A 15,027-nucleotide genomic window follows, 5' to 3' on the forward strand; every position below is an offset into this window, starting at 1 on the left:
ATGTTGGGCCCATGGTTTTCCTTTTAACACTGGAAAGTTCAAAGTTCTGTGGCCTGTGAGGACTGCCTGTCCCCCCCCAACCCCACCTCTTATCCCTTCTTCAGGAAAAGGTGTTCAGCTGGTCCCCGCCCAAGCCCCTGATTCCCCAGGGCATCAAGGCCGTGGTCCATCCGGTGCTTTCAAGCGCTCAAGGTGGCGAGGACAGATCTCCTAGACCCCACGGGATATCAGGGACCAGCACAAAGACGGGCAGCGTGTCAACCCCAGAGGTCATTGGGCCCCTGGAGCAAGGGAAGAATGTGTCAGAACATCCCTCTGTAGTCACCAGAGAACAGAGACACCACGGCTGTGATTGTCAGAATCTCGAGTAAAATAATTTAGATTGCTTCCTGTTCTCTGTTTCGAAGGAAGGAAGGAAGGAAGGAAGGAAGGAAGGAAGGAAGGAAAGGAGGGAGGGAGGGAGGGAGGGAGGGAGGAAGACAGATGAAGGGAGGGAGGGAGGGAGGGAAATCACGAAGAAGAACCTCACTTCCTATCACGCTCGGCCTCTCACCTGCTGTGTGACCTTGGACAAGGTACTAATCTCTCTGCATCGCAGTGTCCTTATCTATCAAACGAGAATCTAGCCGCCGGTGACCAAAGGCCTGCGGGAGGATGAGGGCAACTAACCTACATAAAGTCCTTGCCTGGTGCCTGGGTCACACGAGAAGCGTGTTTTCCATTTGTGTGGTTTCTCTTTTCTGCGGGACCACGGAGCACTTTCCCACAACCCGTAGGCCTAGACGCGGAGCTCCCCCGCTCTTGCGCACACCCTGTCCCACCTGACCAGGCTCCCAGTGCTCTCCAGCTGACGGTTCCTGGAGTCCCAAGTACATGGGAGAATGGAGACCGCTTCCCTTCCGGCGTCCGTGTGCGCACCCTCGGCCTGGGCACCACCCGGCCTTCGCCCGGCGCTTGGCCGCTGCGTGGGGCCACACTGGCTGCCAGCCGCTCCCCATGTCACCCGAGTGCCCGCCCGGCTTGGCTCCACCGGGCCCCATCGGACCTGCTCCCCGATAACCTGTCGTCTTTCTACAAGTGCGCGCCCCAACACGGTGAAGGGCCATCTGACAACTACGCACTTGCGTCGTCCGATTCAAGTCGCCAAGTCGCGCTCACATCTTAGTCCGCAGGCTGGCCGCGGGCTCCCAGCGCTCCTGACGCAAAAAGCAGGGTCCCTCCGTAAACGTCAGACCTTCCCGAGCAGGTGTCCACCTGCCCTGCCGACCGCTTCCCCTACTCGGCCCGGGGCCGCGGCCGACGGAAAACACAGCGCAATGTGTGTTGGAGCCCCTTGACTTGCCCGGTGCTAGACGGTCTTCCACGGCCACAGAAGGGTGCCCCACAAGGGTGGGGAGGTGCTGAACTTGAGCTATGTCTATTCTAACACTAGTGCCCTTTCTGACTTTCTGGAAAATACAAGGAGCAGAGAGAAGGGTGCACTGGGTGGAAGAAGGCGATGTGTGACACTGAAACCATCCTTCTCTTGGCTCTAAACGCCTCTCTGTTCTTTAAGAAACGCTCTGCAAGGAGCCAGTGCTGCATCCCTGCTGGGGAGAAGCCCCTTCCGTCCCAGCACCGCTCTCCTCGGTCACCAGCCCGCCGCTGACCACGCACACCGCCGCGGGGTGCCCGAGGCCAGGCTGGCTCCTCCCTCCGTGGGCACCAGCGGGCCCCTCCCTGCTACCTGGCCGGGACCCCAGTCCCGTCACGGAACACACATCCTAGTCCAGTCCTGGATAAAGCTGATTTCATCTTATTCCATTTAACATACACTTATTGAGTGATTACTGAGTACCCTCCCGCACGAATCCTGTTCCAAAGGGCAGGGTCTGGTCCACCATCCTCGTTTGAGAGGGGGGCACACGGGAGCCCATGATCCAGAACGGCTTGCACAAGAATGTGCCCCTGCTGCTGAGCTCCCCATGGGGGCTGTGAGAGCCTGATGAGCTGTGCATATGTAATGACATTGCATATGTAATGGGATTGCATATGTAATGGGATGTGCATATGTAACGAGTGGTGCATATATAAACAGCCCTATGCTGCATATGTAAATGAGCCCAGTCCCCTCATCGGCACATCCACACTAGAGACCAGTATCACAGCCTCACCTGACAGCCTATTTGCATAAAAACTTATTCTGGTGATACTATTGGATTCTAGAGGTGAGCTCCGTGTTGAAAATGTGAAGCGTTTTGAAGACTGGTTTATAATGTGCTTCAAGTTGTTTGTTGCCTCCTAATACGGGGGCTTGTGAGACGCATTCCTTTCTCTAAGCTGAGTGGGTTTGGGCAGCTTCATCTCACGCCAGTAAAGATGGCCCTGCGCGCATGCAAGGCTCTCCCCCGGCTCCCACGAAGCTCTGGGCGACGCCGCATGCTCCTTTAGGCAGACCAGAGACCCCGGACATGTTCCAGAACTTGTGCAAACTGGCTCGCTGTCATGCCACAAAAGGTGTTTTAATATGAATGCACCTGTTGCCGTAACACCCGCTGTGTGCTGGGTGAGCATCAGAATCGAAAACTGACTACAGCCTAGAGCTCGCTGAAAGCCTCACTTAGTTTTTACGGGCATGTTGACCACGGCGCCCCAGGCAAGGTCTCCAAGTGAGGGTTTCTGCAGGTGGGGGGGCTGGATGAGGGGGTCTCTGCAGGTGGGGGGCAGGATGTGGGGGGGTCTCTGCAGGTGGGGGGCTGGATGTGGGGTCTCTGCAGGTGGGGGGCAGGGGGGGTCTCTGCAGGTGAGGGGCAGGCCTCCGGGGCTGTTACTGTGGACTATGTGTTCATCGTTCTACTGTTAGGTACTTTGATATACAACCTGGGCCATTGCCTTTCTGTACAGTCAGCACCTCGGGCCGTGGTCAGGAGTTCCGCTCGCCTGGGGGTGGCCGGCAAGGGTGCTGAACTCAGAATACGGCCCAGGACTCAGGTGACCCAGCGAGGGAGCAGGTCTCAGTGGGAGCACAAAACAGATCCAACGTCTGCACCACCAAGGCCCTTCCAGAGTCCAGAGACACACAAGTGGACAACAGGGCCCCCGAGCAGGCCGGACACACGGACGCCTCAGGAGAGCGTCTCTGATGTAGATCGCCCACGGAAGGCTGGTGGAGAACAAAGTCAGGTAGGGTCACAGCCAGTAGGAGGGGCGCCGGGGCCACGGCGAGGGGTCCCGGGGGGACCATGCCTGTCTCGGCCTCCGCTGTCCGCGGCCTGACCTCCAGGCCCTGCCCCTCCCCCCCGGTGGGCCGCGAACATGACCCCCTCGTCCCAGCTGGCCAGCTCCCTGACACGGGGATGTGGCAGTGGCCCGTGCAAGGGGACAGTGAGATCTTCTGGGAAGAAAGCACCCTCTGGGGCTCGCACAGCACGGCAGGGCCGGCCAGCACCTGACAGCCTCCGAAGACGCTCCAGTTCAGGCAGGAGTGGCCGCAGCCTGGTGCGTGTCCTCCGAGTCCAGGGTGAGTGCGTTCCGGATGTGGACACGTGACTGCAGGAGACACGGGAAGGGCCACCATGCAACGTGGAACAAAGATAGACAATGATGAAGGGACGTGCAGCCCCCACCCTTGTCCGGGGGACAGCGTCGTTCTCTGAGACTAGACGAACACGTGACGGAGCACGCTCTCGGTGCGGCGGGTGGATGCTGCTGCCGGGTCACCGAGAGGTGATTGTTAAAATGAGTGCAGGAAAGCGGGGTGAGCGCCATACCCCCCGGGCTGACCCCACGGAGCGGCCCTCGGTGACCGGCAACCCCCCAGCCCTGCCTGCCCCGCTCACGGCCCACAGCGCAGGTGGCCACTCGGCTTTTCTGCAGGGACCGCTAATCGCCCTGTCTGCCCTCCCTTCTCACCCCTGCCGTCGCCTCCTCCCCAAGTTCGGCAAAGGTTGGCTCCCTTCCCTTTTCCCCAAAGCTCTTGCGTCTAGAGATAAATCCTGAGCAAGAGGTGCTCCAATCACAGGGGCCTGTGGCTCGGCCGCAGCCTGAACGACAGGCCCTTCCAGTGTAATTAGGAACTGCCCGCCCCAGAGAGCTCTGTGGCCAGAAGTCGGGCCCCCTCTCCAGACCCAGGACTCCGGGTTTGTTTCGAGCACTTATTCATAAAACCTGCGCACATCGTCCGGGCAGGAACAGCAGAAGAGGGAGTGTGCTTGGCCGGGAAAGTGGGTCGGCGAGTGGCCATAAATGTGCCCTCTAAAGGCCAACGTTTAACTCCGTAAGGACAGTGCTGAAAGCACTTTTCAAAAGAATGGGATTTTTTTCAACAGACACGAGTACATCTGAGAGTCTCGGATTCTGACCCCAGTGGAACCGGCTGCCCGCAGGTGGGTTTACACCCGCCGCACACGGAGCGTGGAGGCCCACTCTGCCCGAGGTCTTGGTGGCTCTGAGATTAAGCCCTCCTCTGCTGGGAACTTTGGTCACACGGGTGCCACAGCCTCGGCACCAGGCTCTGCCTGTTCCTGGCCGTGCCCAGCTGCTCTGGGAGGTCAGTGAAACCACGGGAGCCCAGCCGGCCTGTCTCCGACCCCCGAAGGGATGTTTCTGGAGGCCTTCCGTGTGCTGGCGTTTACACACCCCCTCCTTTTCTCCAAATGTATCCATTGTTCAAAAGTCCAAATCTGCGATTAAAACGTGCTGCCACCAGGGGTCGCATGTTCCAAAAAGTAAAGTTGGCCGTGTCCTGGGGACGGACGTTGCCCTGAACACACGGTCCTCGCTTGTTTAGAGCGAAATGTGTGAATTTACTGAACATCAACTCTTCATGTAGCAGGTACGATCTAAACACAAGCCTCAAGGCAGCATTTCTTAACTTCATGTGGGTCATGGGTGGTTTCCCAAACCTGATAAAACGTGGGAGGTTCTCCCTCAGGGAAATTACCTCCGGGCACCTTCAAAAAACGTTCACATGCAGCCTGGAAGTCACATGGCACCACACGAAACCGCTATTTTAACAACAATACCTAGGAATTGCTCTCACCAGATGATTGCAAATGAAACATGAAAATGGTTGCCTGATCGCAACACAAGAACCATTACCTTCTGGGCTTCTCCAAGAAGTCACACCGACGCATCCGTGTTCCATCTGGTTGTTTAATAGGCGAAGGTGTGCACACTGCCGAGACAGGTGGATGCACCATGCGGATGAGAAGGTAGGTAGGTGGAAAGACGGATGGACAAACAGGACACAGAAACACACAGATACTTATATATCGTGCGTACTTATTCACGTAAAACCACGTGTTTCTCTATTCTGATTGAACACGGCAATTAATTTAATTCTGCACAATAGTTATTTATCACACAGCTGGTCTGGTCACTGGGCCAGGTGCTGGACGCTCAGAGAATGAAATCCAGTTTCCGCCCATGATAAACCCACCGCCTGGCAAAGAAAACACACATATGTAATAACTGTAATCTAACGTGATGAGCGTTTGTGTAAAAAAAAAAAAATATGCTATGGGAACAGAGGACAGACGGTGTTGTTTCTATCTGGCTCGGGGAGCAGAAATCAGGAAACAGTAGAGAGGAATGGGGACCGAGGATTCGGTACCCCGTCTGGGGCCATTATTCTAAGCTCGGGACCCTGCATGCCCGTCAGCCAGCACTCTGCGGTGGGGTGACCAACGGCAGGTTTTCCCCCGAGCAAAGCTCCTCCCCAGTCCCCTTCCGCAGGACCCCCTCTCAGGCTCTCCTGCTGCCCACGTCTGGGTTTGGGGTCAGGTCCGGGTGGCGCTGGACCAGGCCCCTCCTCTGGCCTGAAGCTGGACCTCTTCCTTCCCAATTTACATGCCTGCAAAGAGGACCTGGGGCAATGAATTGGAAGTCAGACCCCTCCTGCCACCCGCACTGGCATTCGGGGGCCTGGGTCTCACCCAGCCTGGCAGACGAGCCCTGCAAACCGGAGCTGAGTCCCCACCTCAGTCGAAACAGGCCGGCTCAGCCTAAGCGTCAGATGCCCTGCGACCGGGCCGCCTTTCGACCACACAGGTGTCCGTTTGACATGTGCCCCCTCCCAGTTCTTCTGCTAGAGATTGTTTTTCCGAAACCAAGGTCATGTTAATATAAACAATTTTGACTTCTGCATTTTTCACTCCAAGTTGTAGCTACACCTGTTTTAAGAACTCAGAAGACGCCACCGTAGAGCCTGAGACCACGTTGAACGTGTCATGTGGACACAGCCAGCTATCTGACCACAATCACCAGACACTTAGGACCTTTCCACGTTTTCACTGTGGAATTAATGCCATGATTAATATCGTTTTCTAAAATATTCCCAAAAAGTCTCCGTGAGAAGATTATTCCTGAGGTCTGAGCACACAAACCCTCCTTAAGAGATCCCTTGTTCTGAACCATTTATCCGACGGGCACGGCACACTGACTGGCCGCGACGTGCACAGTCCGGGTTAAAGCCCCAACGAAGAAACCCCCAGCTGCTCCGCACGACAGAAAAGACCCTGCAACTGGGCTCAAAAGCATTCAGATCAGAACGATTTTCACAATTAAATAAAATTTAATCTTGGGCTCACATGGTAAAATATTGTATCAGATTTCTCATTCCTTGGAAAATCAGAGAGAACTTAATAACAAATACCATAGTTTTCTGCAAAGACCAGACCATGATTAAATTATCAGGAGGCCTTTCCTCCCAAAACGATTTCTTTAGTTAGCTAAAGCTGGCAGTATATGTTAATATTTCCAGAGATATTTGCGTACACTCACCACAGGCTAACCAGGTATTAGCTGAAATACAATTTTTCTAGTATTATATTAGAAATACTTTTAAGAATACGTCATATTATCGTGCTTTTCTATGATTATTAGAGTAGGCACTCCTGATTTATTACCATAAAGTCCCAAATTGAGAAAGTGAAAATGCTTCTCTTTTTCCTTGATGAGATTTTCCAGTTCCACCTACAAGCCAAGGACCCGCTGGGGAGAACGGCTCCAAATAATCCACCCGCCCAAACTGCTCGGGGACAAACGGAAGGAAGCCCACCCTGACGTCCAGCTGCCGCGCTGTTTGTCACCCAGACCCGTGTGACCAGCTCCGGGAAGGCCTCCGGCAGAGAGCCTGGCAAGGGGGCGAGGGAACTTCGGGCACTGGGGTCCCACCGCCAAGGTCAAGGAGCACAGGGCCTGGCCAGGATCCCAGTCACAACTCCCAAGACTTCCCAGCACACCTGGCGGTCCCTGCATAGCAAACCGGGACAGTCCGAAGGTTCCAGGAAGGGGTCCGCTCCAGAGGTGTGGGGAGGCCAAGACCATCCCGGCAGGACTGTCGTCACCCCTGCTGGGCACAGCTGACGGTGAGACCCCGCGGGAGAGCGCTTCAGAGCCAGAAGGGGGTCAGGAGCAGGGTCAGGAAGGGCGGAGCCAGAAGGGGGATCAGGAGCAGGGCCAAGAGCAGGGCCAGGAGGGGGGCCAGAAGTGGGGCCTAAAGGGGGTCAGGAGCAGGGCCAGGAGGGGGGCCAACTCCGGAAGGCCCCAGGGAGGGGTCAGAGAATAGACTCTGCCCACTGCCCTCCTCCCCACCCTCCTGCCTGGGCCCAGCAGAAGCCAGAGGGCAAAAGGGCTGGTGGGCGTCCAGGCCTGGGAGGAGAGGCGACTGGGCATAGACGTCCGCATCCAGCGAGCTCATGTGAGGCAGCATGTGCCCGTTCTCCACTATGGTGCTTTCTTCACCACGGCCGTGACTTTAAACAACAATTATCAGCAAGAACAGCACCTACTTTGAGAACCAAACAGAAGTTTCCGAGGAGCGAGGAGCCAGGGGCCAGGAGCTGCGGCCCTGCACCCCTCCTGGAGCAGCAGAGGCGGTGCTGGGGTTGGACACTGAGCAAGGACGGGGCCCCTGTCCCAGAGGCTCCTGGCTGGCGGGGCCGAGGGCCCCATCCCACAGCTCACTTGCTTGGAGAGTGAGACACACGTGGGGATGTGAGCAAGCAGGGCGGCGTGGACAAGGACACAACTTGGTCCACTGGATGGGAGGGGCCTCCGGAGGTGACAGCAGGGAGGTGTCCTGAGAGCCACCCCCCATCCTCGGTGGCCATCACTGGGCAAGGCTGCCATCTCGAGGCCAGTCCAGCAGGACCCTGGTCTCGCTTCTGTGGGTGCAAATGGGGGAGGAACGCAGGGGAGGACAGTCATCTTGTCCCCGACGCGGAAGCGGGAACCTGTGGGCAGGCAGTCCTGACTCGGGCCCCCGCTGCCCCTGCCCCGAGCACCAGAGAGGGACGGGGACACCAGACTCTGCAGGTGTTTCCCACACAGGACGATGAGGGCTGGTCTCCAAACCTGGTCTCCTGAGGACCCTTTCTTCCCTCCTGCTCCCACCTCCTCTTCCACACAAGCTCACTGACATGCCGTGGCCTCCAGCCACGTTCCATGGTGCTCGTTGAAACGTCACAGAGCATTTGCACATCCTCGGACGCCCAGAAGCCTGGCTTGAAACTCAGGTCTGTGTCCAGGCTGAAGCTGACCACCCTGCCACATCGTTTCCACATCGTGGGAGGATGTGGCTGAGTCAGTGACCCGCAAAGAGAAGGCGCAACAGCCGGCCGGCATAGGAGCCACGGGCATGCGGGACCAGCTCCGCGTCCCCCCGTCCACACCCATCCCTGGAGTCTCTTCAAGACAGACACATCCATGGCAGAAAGTCTACTGGCTCCCAACAAGAATGTATCCCTGAAAAGATGCGTTTCCCCTCCCCAAAGATTGAAACAGTATTTTAGGAATTAAAATGCAGTAAATTCAAATTACAGTCTATCCAAATCATGATTCTAAAAAGGAAATGCAATATTCATGCTCAACTTGTCATCTTAATTAATTTGTCTAAGTTATTTCAGGAGTTCTAAAAAAACAGGGCAGTCATCAAGTGAAAACGACAGTATAAATAAAGCAATTCAATTAATTCACTATCCATCCAAGAAGATTTAGGGAGGAAAACCTTCCCACTGGGAAGAAAAGTGGGCTAGACAAAATACTCCCCAAAAAAAGATCTTTGAGAACAATCGCTTTAAAATGTGCGACTTTGTAAAGTTATTATACAACATTATCCACACTGAAATTTCAGCGCCTTTTTTTCTGGCATTTTTGACTTACTGCAAACTTTATCTCTTAAAGCGATTTTCACAGCAACGTGGAGCAGACGGTACACAGAGTTGCCAGTCACCCCGCCCCCCAACGCACAACCCCCGGACTGTCCACATCCCCACCACATGGTGCCTTTGTTATAACCGATGAACCACCCGGGCTCATCATTACCACCCAAAGTCTATAGTTATCGCAGCGCTTGTTCTCGGCGCTGTACTCTCTATGGGTTGGGACAAACGTATAATGACGTGTATCTATCATTATAGTATCCTACAGAGTAGTCTCACTGCCCTAAAAATCCTCTGGGCTCTCATTCATCCCTCCCTCCTTCAGTCCCCGGAAATCAGTGATCTTTCTACCATCTCCATAGTTTTGCCTTTTCCGTAACATCGTAAGGTTGGAATCGTATCTACGCGACCTTTTCAGACTGGCTTCTGTCACTTAGCAATACGAATTTAAGATTCTTCTGTCTTTTCGTGGCTTGACCCTCATTCTTTCAAAAAAAAATTTTTCGGGGGGTGCCTGGGTGGTTCAGTCAGTTAAGCGTCTGACTTCGGCTCAGGTCATGTTCTCACGGCTTGCGGGTTCGAGCCCTGCATCGGGCTCTGTGCTGACAGCTCGGAGCCTAGAGCCTGCTTTGGACTCTGTGTCTCCCTCTCTCTGCTCCTCCCCCACTCATGCTCTCTTTCTCTGTTGCTCTCTCAAAACTAAATAAAGCTTAAAAAATTTTTATAATTTATTATAATTTATTTATTCTTGAGAGAGACAGAGAGAGACAGAGCATGAGCAGGGGAGGGGCAGAGAAGGAGGGATTCACAGAATCTGAAGCAGCTGCCGGCTCCAAGCTGTCAGCACAGAGCCCAACGTGGGGCTCAAACCCATCCATGAATGGTAAGATCACGACCTGAGCTGAAGTCGGACACTTAACTGACGGAGCCACCCAGGCACTCCAATCCTCATTCTTTTTACTAACGAATGATATTGCACTGTCTGGACAGACCAGTCTCTTTATTCACCTACTGAAGGACATCTTGATCACTTCCAAGTTGTGACAATTATGAATAAAGTTGCTATGAACACCAGGTTTTTAAATGACGCACATTTTTAATTCATTGGGGCAAAAACCAAGGAGTGTGATTGCTGGGTCATAGTTTTATAAGAAACTGCCAAGGTCTTCCAAAGTGGCTCTACCATTTTGAATTCCCATCAGTGATGAGTTAAGAGTTCCTGTTGCCTCACACCCTCATCAGCATTTGTTGTTATCAGTGTTCTGGATTTTGCCATTCTAATTGGTGCAGTATTATCTCATCGTTGTTTTAATTTAGAATTCCTTAATCACACAGGATATGGAACATCTTTTCATATGCTTACTTGCCATCCACAGGTCTCCTTTGGTGAGGTGTCTGAGCACGTCTTTTGGCCATTGTTAAATCAGGTTGTTGGTTTTTTTATTGGTGAATTTTAAGTGTTCTTCGTATATTTTGGGTAACAGCCCTTTACTAGATGTGTATTTTGCAAATGTTTTCACCCAGTCCGTGGCTTATCTTCTCATTGTCCTGACACTGTATTTCATAGAGCAGAAGTGTCAACTTCAGTGAAGTCCAGCTTATTAATTACTTCTTTCATAGATTGTACCTTTGATGTTATATCTAAAAAGTCATCTGCATACCCAAGGTCACCCACATTTTGTATGTCATTTTCAACAAGTTTCATAGTTTCACATTTTACGTTAGTTCTGTGGCCCACTTTCCGTTAACCTTTGTGAAGGCGTAAGGTCTGGGTCTAGATTCCTTATTCTGCACATGGACAACCAGCTGTTCCAGTGCCATCTGTTGAAGACACCATCTTCGCTCCAATGTAGTGCCTTTACTCCTTTTTCAAGCATCAGTTGACCATATTTATGTGGGTCTATTTTTCTGACCCACATCGACCCATTTGTCTACTTTTCCACCAACCGTACACAATTTTGATTACCAAAGCTTTACTGTGCGTCTTCAGGTTGGGCAGTGTCAGTCCTACAATCTTGTTCTTCCCCTTCAAGGTTGTGTGGGCAATTCGGGGCCTTTGTCTCCTCTCCATATAAATGATACCATCATGTTACTGATATCCACAAAATAATTTGCTTGGATTTTGATTGGGATTGTGCTGATTCTCTAGACCATTTGGAAAGAACCACCATCTTGACAATATTGAGCCTTCCCATCCATGAACATGGGATTCCTCTCCATCCATTTAGTTCTTCTTTGATTTCACTCATCAGAATTTTGAGGTTTTTCTCATATGGATCTTGACATATTTTAAGTCTCTACCTAAGAATTTCATTTTGTAAGTTGTTAATATAAATGATAATGTGTTTTTTATTTCAGATTCCATTTGTTCATTGATAGCAGGCAGGAAAGTGATTGACTTTTGTATATTAATCTCGTATCCTGAAACTTTGCTATAATTTCCGATTAGTTCCAGGAGTTGCGTTTTGTTTTGTTTTCAGTTCTTTCAGATTTTTCATGTAAATGATCATGTCATCTATGAAGAAAGACAGTTTTATTTCTTCCTTACCAATCTGTATACTTTTATGTCCTTTTTTCTTCATACTGAATTAGCTCGGACTTCCAGCACAATGTTGAAAAGGAGTGGTGAAAGGGGCCCTGCCTTGTTGCTGAGCAAGAGTTTTTTTAATTAACTTGTTGTAATTAGTTCTTTTGAGTGATAGCACAATTTCAGAAATGGCTCTACTTATACATCACAAAATGAACAGTCAAAGATGCTTCTGTTTTGAAGAGATGGGAATATTTTGTTTCAAAGAATTTGGAGCCTCCCATAGGCTACACACCAGGCCTTGCCCAGGAGAATCTGCATAAAGTGTGGACTTGTATTAACAATCACTAATTGCTATCAGTTCGTGAATGTGACAGATGTTTGTTACTAACGTTAAGATGTCAACAGTAGAGGAAAGTGGGTGTGGAGTACACAGTCTCTCCCTGAACCATCTCTGCAATAGTTCCCCAAGGCTAAAACAAAACCATTTATTTAAAAAATACACTGGATGGGAACAACAGCAGATTCAACTCTGAAAGGAAATTTTAGTGAACTTGAACAACAGAAATACGAACTTCCCAAATGAAGTACCTAAAGGAAAAACAGAACACAAAGTGGCCATCCGGCAAGTGGTTCCAGAACAGTCGGATGTCCAACTATATCTCACCATCCCACAAAAACTAACCTAGGATAGGTCCTGGACCCAACAAAGAGAGAGAACCATCACACTACTGTGAGAAGTCTTGCAGCTCGGGCTGGGAAGAGGTCTTAGATGGGATGCAGAGAGCAGAACCATAAGAAACAACTGAATAATTGGACTCCTTCAAATTGAAAGCTTTTACTTTTTGAAAGCTGTTAAGAAAAATAAAAGACAAGCGACTAGGAGAGACCATTACGTAATATATGTCGATAAAGAACTTGTAACCAGAAAATAGAAACTCGTTGGCAACTCAGTTATAAGAAGACACCAAAAAACGAGTTTATTGTAAAACAGGCAAAACCACGGGCGCCTGGATGGCTCAGTCAGTTAAGCGTCTGACTTCAGCTCAGGTCATAATCTCGCGGTTCGTGGGTTTGAGCCCCGCGTCGGGCTCTGTGCTGACAGCGCGGAGCCTGGAGCCTGCTTCGGATTCGGTGTCTCCCCCTCTCTCCCTGCACTCTGCCCTACTTGGACATGTGTGTTCTCTTTCTCTCTCAAAAATAAAGAAACATAAAAAAATTTTTTAAATGGGCAAAACCAAAGAGTAGAACAGATCTTCACAAACATATACAAACGGCCAGCAAGCATAAGAAAAGAGGAGCCACATATTTGTCTCGAGGGAAATGCAGATTAAAACCACAGTGAAATACCGCTGCACATCCACTAAGATGGTTCACTACGGGTAACACTGCAAAATGATACAGCTACTTTGGAATATAATTTTCCAGTTCTTCACGATGCTAAATATATCCTCACCATGTAACTTGGCGATATCATTCCTAGTATTTACCCAAAAGAAATGAAACATACAAGCCTAGGAAGACATGCTTGCAAATGTTCATATCGGCTTTATTTATAATAGCCAAAGCCTGGAACCGTTACAAATTCACATCAACTGGCGAAGAGCTTAAGAAATCGTGGTCTAGCTGTGAAATGGAATAGCAGTCAACAATAAAAAAAGAATAAACTACGATGCAGGCAATAACACGGATAAATCTCAAAACCATGACACTGAGTGAAAGAACCAGACACAAAGGACTCCAAAGGCAGAATTCCCAGGACTTTCGGGGGGACCGAGGACTGACTGCCAAGAGCACAGAAACTTGGCGAAGCGCTAGAACGGGTCTACGGCTTGGCTGTCGCCGTGAACGGAAGATGGTACACGGTTGTTGAAACCCAGCGAACTGCATATTCCAACGTGGCCGATTTTATTCACGTAAATTTTACTGTAACAAGGCTGATTTAAAGATACTTATCTTGCCATCCCCAACTGAAAACTCCATCCATAACACTGTCTCTCTGGCCTCACCCCTGGATGCCATCTCCTCTCTCCTCCCCGTGAATCCCACACCCTTTACTGCGGCTGCACGGAACACGGACAAACCCTCATTCCCCACGTCTGGGTCCTCTGCACCGGTTCCTCTGCCTGGTGGGCCCGTCTCTTCATTCTCCCTCCGTACACTGGTAGAGTCTCCTCTCCTCCAAGACCAGCCAGAAGCATCTGCAAAGACCACTAAGTAGGGTCTGCCAGAGAATGAGACACAGATGCCTGATACCCCCCTTCCCAGTTAACATTGTACCAGACTTCCCGCCAAGGCAATATGTTCGTTTTTTAAAATACGGTACACAGATTGTAAAAGATTAGGTAATTATTAGCAGATCTTTAGAACCGCATACAAAAGAAAGATAAAAGGAGATGTACGATTACGAGTAATAAGGAGGTCCAGCAAGGCCACTGCTTAAAGCCCGACAAAGATGAAAGCATTGTTACACCTCAGCAGTATCTAATTAGGAAATGTGATTTATACAAGATCCCATTCACAATAGCAAAAAAAAAAAAAAAAAAAAAAAAAGAAGAAGAAGAAACTGTAAGTTCTCTAAAACAAAGTCTAGCATAAGATGTTCCAGATATTTATGGAGAAAGTTAGAATAACACATTACTCAAGGACATTAAAAAAAGACATGGATAAGTAGAGAGACGTACAATGTTGATGAATGGGAAGCCCTAATTTCGTAAAGATGCCAGTTCTCTCCAAATTAGTCTATAAACTCAAAGCAATTCCAATCAACGCTCCAAAAGATTTTTTTGTGGAACTTGTAAAATGTGTTCTAAAGTTTATATGAAAGCAAAAAAGTCCAAGAATAGCCAAGACAATTCTAAAAGGGGAAGGACTTTCACTGTGAGATTCTCCAGGCCAGTTATAAAGCTGCAGTCACTACGAAGTGTGTTGGAAAGGCCCCTGAGTGCGACCAACAGACCCCCGTGCACGCACGGACGGCACCACCACACGGTAGAGGAGGTGTGCAAACCAAAGGGGAAAATGATTACTCAGCGTTCGATAAATACCGCCTCCAAGACCCTTGACTCTCCACACTGGGAAAAATCATAGATCCCTGCTTCTCAACAAGGACAGTTATAAATTCCCAATGTATCAAAGGCCTAATGGTGAAAAAGAAATTAGGACGAAATATACAAGAATACTCTAAGAAAACACAGCGAAAGAAAAGAGAAAAGCATAAATCGTGAAGGAAACGACTCATAAATATGACATCAAAACGTAGAATTTTGGGTATAACAGGAGACATCATCAAATTAAAAACCGGGCACAGGCTAGGAGGAAAATTGCTCTCAGTGTATGCAACCTATAAATAATTCA

The sequence above is a fragment of the Puma concolor genome, chromosome D2 (genome assembly GCF_028749965.1).
Source record: "Puma concolor isolate L17-30 chromosome D2, mPumCon1.1.hap2, whole genome shotgun sequence".
NCBI lineage: Eukaryota > Metazoa > Chordata > Mammalia > Carnivora > Felidae > Puma > Puma concolor.